A 13,497-nucleotide genomic window follows, 5' to 3' on the forward strand; every position below is an offset into this window, starting at 1 on the left:
TTTACAATTTTATTTTCAGGACAACAAGGGCTACAATTAGAACACAAAAAAGTATTTGACATAAACAGTTGCATTCATGAGTGTTATTGACAAAAACCGGATGAAAATGAATTGATTTATACAGCTAAAGACCAGTGATATGTGATATGACTAACATTACCTTGTCTAAACAACCCATTTAATCAGTAAACTATTGTTTTGTAACTGCAGCAGAGAGTATGATTTACAAGAAATCCCCTGACTGACTAGAAACAGACTTGCTCAGAACCCCTCCCCCCTTTCTAGTCAGTCAGGGGATTTCAGATGACTCAAACTGAAACAAAAACTAACATAGCAAAAATATTAATTAAACTCAATAAAGTAACATAGACTGGATGTGTATGATTCAATACATGTTTAGGTAGTACACGTGGTTACATACGTTTTTTGTGTTGTGCTATTTTTGATCTTCAGATAAAGGAGTGATTGGGGACTTGAGGGAGAAAGAGGGTCAACTCAAGACCACTTACACAAATCTGACTGCAGAGAGAGAACAGATGCAAAGAGAGAAAGACAAAGTTATTACCTTATGAGAGCTTCTAATGTCATGAAGACAATAATATATCATGATTTGATAGACTATCGATAATTGCTGTTTGTGTGAATAATGGCTTTTGCATGATTAAGGAGGAGTAGAATGAAGCCTTAAGTCTCTGGGATGTTTTGCCTTATTAGCCTGTTGGGGCTCGGGGGCAGTATTGAGAAATTTTGAAAAAAATATGTGCCCATTTTTAACTGCCTCCTACACCAACTCAGAAGCTAGGATATGCATATTATTAACACATTCGGATAGAAAACACTCTGAATTTTCTAAAACAGTTTGAATGGTGTGTGTAAGTATAACAAAACTCATATTGCAGGCAAAAACCTGTGAAAAATAGATTTAAAAAAATGTGAATTTTGTGACTGTACTATTTAGTGTCATTGTTTTATAGATACCATAGTGAGAAAGGATTCATTTCGCAACACCTACGGCTTCCACTAGATGTCAACGATCTTTATAAAGTTGTTTGAAGCGTCTATGATAAACAGAGAGCAAATTAGAATGCAAGGAAGTTGACATGTCATCACTTCATTTTTTTGCGCCTGCGCATAAATCTGAGAAGCGTGAGTTTGTCATTAATTGTTTATCAAGACATAGGATAGGTTATGTGAAAATATTACTGATGTTTAATGTTAAGAATGGACCAAAAGATTAATGCTAAACAAGGTTTGACATGTTTGAACGAACGTAAATAGATTATTTACTAGGTTTTTTTAGCTTTTCGGCGTGATTTTACAACCCCCCCACCACGTTTTGTGGGAGCATAATGAACGCTAACTACTTGGTGTTATTTGGACATAAATTATGAACTTTGTCAAAAGAAACCACATTTGTTCCGGACCTGGGATTCCTGGCAGTGCCTTCTGATGGAGATAATCAAAGGTAAGGGGATATTTACAATGTTATTATCGATATTAGATGATGCTAACTGTATAGCATAGCTTATTGTTCTTAGCATAGCACCCCGTTTATTGCAAAATGTGATTTCCCAGTAAAGTTATTTTGAGATCTGGCCATTCGGTAGCAATTACGAGATGATAATATATTATTCTTTGAATGACAATATTATAATTTACCAATGTTTTCGAATAATAATTTTGTTATGTTCACCGGAAGCATTTCAGAGAAGAAAAAAATCTGAATTTCACGCTACAGTAAAATGCTGTTTTTGGATATAAATATGAACTTGATGGAACAAAAAATGCATGTATTGTATAACATAATGTCCTAGGAGTGTCATCTGATGGAGATTGACAAAGGTTAGTGCATAATTCTAGCTGGTTTCTGCTTTTGGTGACGCCTGACCTTGAATTGAAAATGGATGTTTGTACTTTTGTGGCTATGTACTGTCCTAACATAATCTAACTTTATGCTTTTGCCGTAAAGCCTCTTTGAAAATCGAACAATGGGGTTAGATTAAGGAGATGTTTATCTTTTAAATTGTGTAAAATAGTTGATTGTTTGAGAAATTGAAATTATTAGATTTTTGATGTTTTGAATTTCCAGCCTTGTTAGCAATCCCGACTCGGGGTTCATTGCTAACCTGTAGCCCCAACAGTTATTAAGTCATAGTGAAAGTAGAAAAAAGGGTTAAGCTGAATATTAGTGTGTCGGTTTGAAGAAGTGTCTTTGTACTTCCTGTGACCTGTGACCCCCAATATGTTATCTGGGGCAACAGTAGGATGAGAAGAGGAAGTTGCCCCAAGCGCTATGGAACCCAGACGAGATGAGAAATTGGCCCCAAGCGCTATGGATCCCAGACGAGAAGAGACCGCACTCAGTCAGCTGTATAAGGAAATAAGCAAACAGGAAACCGCTCACCCAGAGGCGGCGCTCCTTGTGGCCGGAGACTTTAATGCAGGGAAACTTAAATCAGTTCTACCTAATTTCCATCAACATGTTAAATGTGCAACCACAGAGAAAAAAAATCTAGATCACCAAGACTCCAAACACCTGTACTCTCCCTCGCCCTCCATTTGGTAAATCCCACCACAACTCTATCCTCCAGATTCCTGCTTACAAGCAAAAATTAAAGCAGGAAGCACCAGTGACTCAGTCTATAAAAAAGTGGTCAGATGAAGCAGATGCTAAACTACAGGACTGTTTTGCTATCACAGACTGGAACATGTTCCGGGATTCTTCCGATGTCATTGAGGAGTACACCGCATCAGTCACTGGCTTTATCAATAAGTGCATCGAGGACGTCGTCCCCACAGTGTACGTACATACCCCAACCAGAAGATATGTATTACAGGCAACATTCGCACTGAGCTAAAGGGTAGAGCTGCCGCTTTCAAGGTGCGGGACTCTAACCCGGAAGCTTAGAATAAATCCTGCTATGCCCTCCGACGAACCATCAAACAGGCAAAGCGTCAATACAGGGCTAAGATTGAATCGTACTACACCGGCTCCAATGCTCATCTTATGTGACAGGGCTTGCAAACCATTACGGACTACAAAGGGAAGCACAGCCGCGAGCTGCCTAGTGACACGAGCCTACCAGACAAGCTAAATCACTTCTATGCTCGCTTCGAGGCAAGCAACACTGAGGCATGCATGAGAGCATCAGCTGTTCCGGACAACTGTGTGATCACGCTCTCCGTAGCTGACGTGAGTAAGACCTTTAAATAGGTCAACATTCACAAGTCTGCGGGGCCAGACGGATTACCAGGACGTGTGCTCCGGGCATGTGCTGACCAACTGGCAGGTGTCTTCACTGACATTTTCAACATGTCCCTGATTGAGTCTGTAATACCAACATGTTTCAAGCAGACCACCATAGTCCCTGTGCCCAAGAACACAAAGGCAACCTGCCTAAATGACTACAGACCCGTAGCACTCACGTCCGTAGCCATGAAGTGCTTTGAAAGGGCTCACATCAACACCATTATCCCAGAAACTCTAGACCCTCTCCAATTTGCATACCGCCCAAAGAGATCCACAGATGATGCAATCTGAATTGCACTCCACACCGCCCTTTCCCACCTGGACAAAAGGAACACCTATGTGAGAATGCTATTTATTGACTGCAGCTCAGCGTTCAACACCATAGTACCATCAAAGCTCATCACTAAGTTAACCTGTTGGGTCTAGGGGGCAGCATTTGCACGTCTGGATAAAAAAAATGTACCCGATTTAATCTGGTTACTAATCCTACCCAGTAACTAGAATATGCATATACTTATTATATATGGATAGAAAACACTCTAAAGTTTCCAAAACTGTTTGAATGGTGTCTGTGAGTATAACAGAACTCATTTGGCAGGCAAAACCCTGAGACATTTTCTGACAGGAAGTGGATACCTGATGTGTTGTATTGACTTTAAACCTATCCCATTGAAAAACACAGGGGTTTAGGAATATTTTGGCACTTCCTATTGCTTCCACTAGATGTCACCAGCCTTTACAAAGTGTTTTGAGTCTTCTGGAGGGAGATCTGACCGAACAAGAGCCATGGAACGGTGATGTCCCATTAGACACCTGGCGCGCTACTTCATGTTGGGTACCCTCGTTCCAATACGTTATAAAAGGCTATGCATTCGTCCACCTTGAATATTATTCATGTTCTGGTTAAAAAGGCCCTAATGATTTATGCTATACAACGTTTGACATGTTTGAACGAACGGAAATATATTTTTTCCCCTCGTTCATGACGAGAAGTCCGGCTGGCTTACATCATGTGCTAACGAGACGGAGATTTTTGGACATAAATGATGAGCTTTTTTGAACAAAACTACATTCGTTATGGACCTGTGATACCTGGAAGTGACATCTGATGAAGAGAATCAAAGGTAATGGATTATTTACATAGTATTTTCGATTTTAGATCTCCCCAACATGACGTCTAGTCTGTATCGCAACGCGTATTTTTCTGGGCACAGTGCTCAGATTATTGCAAAGTGTGATTTCCCAGTAAGGTTATTTTTAAATCTGGCAAGTTGATTGCGTTCAAAAGATGTAAATCTATAATTCTTTAAATGACAATATAATATTTTACCAATGTTTTCTAATTTTAATTATTTAATTTGTGACGCTGACTTGACTGCCGGTTATTGGAGGGAAACGATTTCCTCAACATCAATGCCATAGTAAAACGCTGTTTTTGTATATAAATATGAACTTGATAGAACTAAAAATGCATGCATTGTCTAACATAATGTCCTAGGAGTGTCATCTGATGGAGATTGTAAAAGGTTAGTGTATCATTTTAGCTGGTTTTATGGTTTTGGTGACCCTGTCTTTGACTTGACAAAACATTACACACAACTCTTGTAAATGTACTGTCCTAACATACTCTAAATTTATGCTTTCGCCGTAAAACCTTTTTGAAATCGTAAAACGTGGTTAGATTAAGGAGATGTTTATCTTTCAAATGGTGTAACATAGTTGTATTTTTGAAAAATTTGAATTTTGACATTTATTTGGATTCAAATTTGCCGCTCTTGAAATGCACCTGCTGTTGATGGAGTGCACCACAGGTGGCACGCTAGCGTCCCACCTAGCCCCAAGAGGTTAAGGATCCTGGGACTAAACACCTCCCTCTGCAACTGGATCCTGACTTCCTGATGGGTCGCCCCCAGGTGGTGAGGGTAGGTAGCAACACATCTGCCACGCTGATCATCAACACTGGAACCCCCCCAGGAGTGATTGCTCAGTCCCCTCCTGTACCCCCTGTTCACCCACGACTGCCTGGCCAGGCACGACTCCAACACCATCATTAAGTTTGCAGACGACACAACAGTGGTAGGCCTGATCACCGACAACGACTAGACAGCCTACAGGGAGGAGGTCAGAGACCTGGCCGGGTGGTGCCAGAATAACAACCTATCCCTCAGCGTAACCAAGACTAAGGTGATGAATGTGGACTACAGGAAAAGGAGGACCGAGCACGGCCCCATTCTCGTCATCGGGGCTGTAGTGGAGCAGATTGAGAGCTTCAAGTTCCTTGGTGTCCACATCACCAACAAATTGGAATGGTCCAAACACACCAAGACAGTCGTGAAGAGGGCACAACAAAGCCAATTCCCCCTCAGGAAACTAAAAAGATTTGGCATGGGTCCTCAGATCCTCAAAAGGTGCAACATCGAGAGCATCCTGACTGGTTGCATCACTGCCTGGTATGGCAATTGCTCGGCCTCCGACCGCAAGGCACTACAGAGGGTAGTGTGTACGGCCCAGTACATCACTGGGGTTAAGCTGCCTGCCATCCAGGACCTCTACACCAGGCAGTGTCAGAGGAGACCCTAAAAATTGTCAAAGACCCCAGCCATCCCAGTCATAGACTGTTCTCTCTACTACCCCCATAACCCCTCTTTTACGTTGCTGCTACTCTCTGTTTATCATAGATGCATAGTCACTTTAACTATACATTCATGTACATACTACCTCACTTGGCCCGACCAACCAGTGCCCCTGCACATTGGCTAACCGGGCTATCTGCATTGTGTCCCGCCACCCACCACCTGCCAACCCCTCTTTTACGCTACTGCTACTCTCTGTTTATCATATATGCATAGTCACTTTAACCATATCTACACGTACTAACTACCTCAATCAGCCTGACTAACCGGTGCCTGTATATAGCCTCGCTACTGTATATAGCTTCGCTGCTATTATTTTTCACTGTCTTTTTACTGTTGTTTTATTTCTTTACTTACCTATTGTTCACTTAATACCTTTTTTGCACTGTTGGTTAGAGCCTGTAAGTAAGCATTTCACCTGTTGTATTCGGCACATGTGCCAAATAAAGTTTGATTTGTTTTGAAGTGGCCCCAAGCACCCCAACCTGGTCTGAAAACATTCTGTTATTATATTTACTCCAGTTAGGGGAGGGGTGGTAGGGTTAGGGCAACATAATAAAGGAAAATATATGCAGATATATATATATATATATACTGTATATATTTACCAAAAAAGATATGGGGGATTGGAAATGATGCAGACAATTACATTGATGGAAGTAAAAATGTATCTGCAATATGAAAGCTGATCTAACCCTTACAAAAAAATAAAAATGTCAATGTAATCATCAAGGTATCATTATTTAACTGCAGCAGAGAGCATGATTTACAAGAAATCCCCTCACTGACTAGAAACCGACTTGCTCAGACCCCTCCCCCCTTTTAGTCTGTCAGGGGATTTCAGGTGACTCAAACTGAAACTATAACTAACAGATCAAGCCCAGTTACACCAACCTGACTACACATCTTCATATCTTATGAGAGCTTCTACTGTCTCTTACTGAATAACGTCTAATAATATATATCAAATATAATATATGCCATATGTCACTATTAGACAGTGACAATGAGTCATTGATATGACTAATATTACCTTGTGTAAAAAAACTATTTAATCAGTAAAGTATTGCTATGTAACTGCAGCAGAGAGCATGATTTACAAGAAATCCCCTCACTGACTAGAAACCGACTTGCTCATACCCCTCCCCCCTTTTAGTCTGTCAGGGGATTTCAGGTGACTCAAACTGAAACTAAAACTAACAGATCAAGCCCAGTTACACCAACCTGACTGCAGAGAGAGATCAGATGCAAAGAGAGAAAGACAAAGATCACATCTTATGAGAGCTTCTACTGTTACATTCTGCTTAATGTCTAATAATATATATAAAAAATAATATATGCCATATGTCACGATGAGACAGTGACAATGAGTCATTGATATGACTAGCATTACCTTGTCTAATCAACCCATTTAATCAGTAAACTATTGTATGTAACTGGAGCAGAGAGTATGATTTACAAGAAATCCCCTGACTGACTACAAATGGACTTGCACAGACTGACTGCAGAGAGAGAACAGATGCAAACAGAGAAAGACAAAGTTAATACCTTATAAGAGCTTTTACTGTCATAAAAACAATCATATATAATAATCAAATCAAATTGTATTGGTCACATACACATATATATTATATGTTATTGCGGGTGTAGCGAAATGCTTGTGTTCCTAGCTCCAACAGCGCAGTAGTATCTAACAATTCACAACAATTCACACACATCTAAAAGTTAAAGAATGGAATTAAGAAATATATAAATATTAGGATGAGCAATGTCAGAATGGCATTGACTAAAATACAGTAGAATACAGCAAAGCAGTATGTAAACATTGAAGTGACTAGTGTTCCATTATTAAAGTGATCATTGATTCCATGTCTATGTTTATAGGGCAACAGCCTCTAAGGTGCAGGGTTGAGTAACCAGGTGGTAGCCGGCTAGTAATGGTGGTGCTGTTGCTGTACAAGGCGGTGATACAACCCGACAGGATGCTTTCAATTGTGCATCTGTAAAAGTTTGTGAGGGTTTCAGAGGTCATGCCGAATTTCTTATGCCTCCTGAGGTTGAAGAGGCGATGTGGGTGGACAATTTCAGATTGTCAGTGATGTGTACTCCAAGGAACTTGAAACAAAAAAAGCTTTTCACCTTCTCCACTGCGATGCCGTTGATGTGGATAGGGGCGTGATCACTCTGCTGTCTCCTGAAGTCCACGATCAGCTCCTTTGTTTTGTTGACTTTGAGGGAGAGGTTATTTTTCTGGCACCACTCCGCCAGGGCCGTCACCTCCTCCCTGTAGGCTGTCTCGTCAATATTGGTATTAAGGCCTACTACTGTTGTGTCGTCTGCAAACTTGAAGATTGAGTTGGAGGCGTGCGTGGCCACGCAGTCATAGGTGAACAGGAGGTACAGTAGGGGGCTAAGCACTCACCCTTGTGGGGTCCCTGTGTTGAGGATCAGCATAGTGGAGGTGCTGTTTCCTACCATCACCAATTGGGGGCAGCCCATCAGGAAGTCCAGGACCCAATTGCACAGGGTGGGGTTCAGACCCAGGGCCCCGAGCTTGATGATGAGCTTGGAGGGTACTAACTACGGTGTTGAAGGCTGAGCTATAGTCAATGAATAGCATTCTTACATAGTTATTCCTCTTGTCCAGATGCGATAGGGCAATGTGCAGTGTGATGGCGATTGCATTGTCTGTGGATGTATTGGGGCTGTATGCAAATGTAATTGAGTCTATGAGTGTCAGGTAAGGTGGAGGTGATATGATCCTTAACTAGCCTCTCAAATCACTTCATGATGACATTTGCTTTCTTGGGTACAGGAACAATGGTGGACATCTTGAAGCAAGTAGGGACAGCAGACTGGGATAGGGAGAGATTGAATATGTCCGTAAACACTCCAACCACCTGGTCTGCGAATGCTCTGAGGACGCAGCTAGGGATGTCATCTGGGCCGGCAGCATTGCGAGGTTTAACGCGCTTAAATGTCTTACTCACGTCGGCCACAGAGAACGAGAGCCCACAATCCTTGGGAGCGGGCTGTGTCAGAGGCACTGTGTTATCCTCAAAGCGGGCGACAAGGTGTTTAGCTTGTCCGGGAGCAAGACGGGGGTGTAAAAAGAGGGGGGGGGGGGGGGATGCAAATAGTCCGGGTAGCCATTTGATTAGGTGTTCAGGAATCTTATGGCTTGGGGGTAGAAGCTGTTTAGAAGCCTCTTGGACCTAGACTTGGCACTCCTGTACTGCTTGCCGTGCAGTATCAGAGAGAACAGCCTATGACTAGGGTGTCTGAAGTCCTTGACAATATTTAGGGCCTTCTTCATATCCCAGTCCACGTGATCAAAACATGGATTCCGATTGGTCAGACCAGCGTTAAATAGACCTTAGTACGGGTACTTCCTGTTTGAGTTTCTGCCTATAGGAAGGGAGGAGCAGGATGGAATCGTGATCTGATTTGCCGAAGGGAAGGCCTTGTAGCCATCCCTGAAGCGGGAGTAACAGTAGTCAAGAGTTTTTGATGCGCGAGTACTACAGGCCATGTGTTGATAGAAATTCGGTAGCGTTTTCCTAAAATTTGCTTTGTTAAAATCCCCAGCTACAATAAATGCGGCCTCAGTTTGCACAAAGTCCAGTGTAGGGCCGTCGTGGTTTCGGCTTGAGGGGGAATATACGCGGCTGTAACTATAACCGAACAGAATTCTCTTGGGAGGTAATACAGTCGTCATTTGATTGTATGGTATTCTAGGCCGGCTGAACAAGAGGACTTGAGTTCCTGTAAGTTATCACAATCACACCATAAGTAGATAATCATTAAACATACACCAGCTCGTCTACTTTATTGTCCAGGGATTGGACATTAGCGAGTAATATACTCAGAAGTGGTGGATGGTGTGCACACCTCCTGAGTCGGACTAGAAGTCCACTCCGAATATCTCTTCTCCACCGGCGGTGTCATGGAGCAGCCTCTGGGATACGTTCAATTGCCCTGGGGGGTACGAACAAAGGATCCAATTCGGGAAAGCCATATTTCTGGTCGTAATGCTGCTGAGTTACCCCCGCTCTGATATCCACAAGTTCTTTCCGGATGTACGTAACACAAAATACTTTCTGGGCTAATAATGTCAGAAATAACACACACAAAAAACGAAATACTGCAAAGTTGCTTAGGAGCTAGGAGCAGAGCTTCCATGTCTATCGGTGCCATCTTCATCTTCATCTTCTGTATAATATGATGATAATATACAGGATGTGTACAGGATACACATGGTATACACTGTCCAACAAAATGCTTTCTGCATGTTCCCTCTCGATAAAGTGACACCATTAAGAAATAATAAAATATATGAATAAAACATTTAAAGTAAATGGGCTCGGTAGAATAGAATAAACATTTAGCATGTATAAATACAGGAAACCACTCAACAATTTATAGTACAATATTTACACGTGTGTCAGGGAGAGCAAGTGTTTAAATTGTGCAGTACATAAATACGAAGTCTAGTAGCAGAAGTTGTGTTTAGCAGGAGGTCAATAATTATTGGCACCCTTGATAAAAATGATCAAAAAATACTGTATTAAATAAGTAATGAAAACACTGAGTTATATTGTATGCTTAAAAAATCTGAAATTATATACTAATACAATTTCACAGAGGAAGATTTTGTTTAATTTATTATTTTCTTTACTCGAAATGGTAGTGGTCCAAATTATTGGCACCCATGTTTTCAGTACTCTAGCACCCTCTGTCACGGAATATGTCGTACTCTTCGGCGAATATGTCGTATTTGAGAGAGAAGGACCAAGGCGCAGCGGAAGTATGGATGCTCATGTTTTAATTCAAAAACAAAAGGAGTAAAGCATCCACAGGAAACCATAAATACGACAGCAGTAACAGTTTGCAGGCTAAAAAACGCAGTGCAAAACAATTCCCCACAACCCCAAAGAAAAACACACACACCAATCAAAGGCAACTCTACACACCTGCCTTCAATTGGAAGTCCCAATCATCAACCCCAACATTTAACAAACACAAACCCCCTGCCACATCCTGACCTAGACTAAGCAATACGCCCTCTGCTGGTCAGGACGTGACAGTACCCCCCCCTCAAGGTGCAGACTCCAGGATGCACCTAAGAAAAACAAGAAAATCCCCAATACCCCAACAAAAAAACAACAAACAATAACCCCTAAACCATAAGGGAGGGAAGGGAGGGTGGCTGCCGTCAACGACGGCACTGTGCTACACCCTCCCTCCCCAACCCACCTATCCTGGAGGCGGCTCAGGTTCTGGCCGTTCCAGGCAGTCGGGGCAGTCCGACCAGTCTGGCGGCTCGGGGCAGTCCGGCGGCTCGGGACAGTCGGGACAGTCTGGCAGCTCGGGACAGTCTGGGCAGTCTGGCAGCTCGGGACAGTCTGGGCAGTCTGGCAGCTCGGGACAGTCTGGGCAGTCTGGCCGCTCCGGCAGTTCAGGGCAGTCTGGCCACTCCGGCAGTTCAGGGCAGTCTGGCCACTCCGGCAGTTCAGGGCAGTCTGGCCACTCCGGCAGTTCAGGGCAGTCTGGCCACTCCGGCAGTTCAGGGCAGTCTGGCCACTCCGGCAGTTCAGGGCAGTCTGGCCACTCCGGCGACTGTTGACTGGCGGGCAGCTCTGACGACTGTTGACTGGCGGGCAGCTCTGACGACTGTTGACTGGCGAGCAGCTCTGACGACTGTTGACTGGCGGGCAGCTCTGGTGATGGTTGACTGGCGGGCAGCTCTGGCGACTGTTGACTGGCGGGCAGCTCTGATGACTGTTGACTGGCGGGCAGCTCTGACGACTGTTGACTGGCGGGCAGCTCTGACGACTGTTGACTGGTGGGCAGCTCTGACGACTGTTGACTGGCGGGCAGCTCTGACGCCGTCAAACAGCCCTTGTGCCCCCCCCTAAAAAAATCTTGGGGGTGCCTCTCGGTCTCCCTTACCTGTCGTGTCTCCCAGTCCTCACCAGCCTTCTTCCGCTGCTTGGTCCTGTGTTGGTGGGGAATTCTGTCACGGAATATGTCGTACTCTTCGGCGAATATGTCGTATTTGAGAGAGAAGGACCGAGGCGCAGCGGAAGTATGGATGCTCATGTTTTAATTCAAAAACAAAAGGAGTAAAGCATCCACATGCAACCATAAATACGACAGCAGCAACAGTTTGCAGGCTAAAAAACGCAGTGCAAAACAATTCCCCACAACCCCAAAGACAAACACACACACCTATATAGGACTTCCAATCAAAGGCAACTCTACACACCTGCCTTCAATTGGAAGTCCCAATCATCAACCCCAACATTTAACAAACACAAATCCCCTGCCACATCCTGACCTAGACTAAGCAATACGCCCTCTGCTGGTCAGGATGTGACACCCTCCCCTTCGAGGATAATGACGCTGAGTCTTTTTCTAAAATGTTTTATGAGATTGGAGAACACGTTGGAAAGGATCTTAGAACATTCCTCCATATAGAATCTTTCCAGATCCTTGATATTCTTCATCAGTTTTTATGCCCTCTTCAGTTCAAACCACATGTTACCAATGGGATTCAAGTCTGGAGACTGAGATGGCCATTGCAAAATGTTAATTTTGTGGTCAATTAACCATTTCTTTGTGGATTTTGAGTAGTGCTTGAGGTTATTGTCTTACTGAGGCTAAAATGTCCTGGTACTTGGTAAAGTTCATGATGCCATTTAGCTTCTATGTGTGTGTGTGTTTGGGGGGGGTCTATGTGTGGGTGGGTGTGTGTGGATGTGTGTGTGTGTGTATGTATGTGTGGGTGTGTGCATGAGTGATTGCAGTTGGTCAGTGCAGATCAAGTGTTCAGCATTCTGATGACTTGTCAATAGAAACAGTCTCTGAGCCTGTTGGTCTGAGACCCAATGCTCTGATAGTGTCTGGCCATGTGGGGTACTTGACGATGCTGCGGTACTTCCTCAGGCACCGCTTTGAGTAGACGTCCTGACTGGGAAGGGAGCCCGGACCCAGTGATGTACTGGGCCATTTTCACCACCTGCTGGAGGGCCTTGCGGTCGTGGACAGAGCACTTCCCATACCAGGCCATGATGCAGCCAGTCAGGACGCTAACGATGGTTCAGCGGTAGAATTTGGAGAGTACCCGGGGGGGACTTGACAAATTTCCTCAGCCGCCTTAGGAAGTGAAGGCTCTGTTGCGCCCTCTTGGCAAGAGTGGTGGTGTTGTTGGTCCATGTCAAGTTCTCGGTGATGTGGATGGGGCATGTCTTCTGTTTCCTGAAGTCGACAATCAACTCCTTTCTTTTGCTGACATTGAGGGAGAGGTTGTTGTCCTGGCACCGCAGTGCCAGTTCCCTTACCTCCTCCCTGTAGTTTGACTCGTCGTTGTTAGTGATCAGGCCTTCAACCGTGGTGTCATCAGCAAACTTGATGATGGAGATGGTGTCGTGCAACAGAGTGATCAGGGAGTACAGCAGAAGGCTGATGACACCACCATGGGGGGGCCCTGGGTTAAGATTCAGTGTGGAGTAGGTGTTGTTGTCAATCCTCACAGCCTGTGGTCTGCCATTCAGGAAGTCCAGGATCCAGTTGCAGAGGGCAGAGTCCAGGCCCAGGGCCTTGAGCTTGTTG

Source organism: Salmo salar, chromosome ssa04 (genome assembly GCF_905237065.1).
Source record: "Salmo salar chromosome ssa04, Ssal_v3.1, whole genome shotgun sequence".
In the NCBI taxonomy this organism is placed as follows: domain Eukaryota; kingdom Metazoa; phylum Chordata; class Actinopteri; order Salmoniformes; family Salmonidae; genus Salmo; species Salmo salar.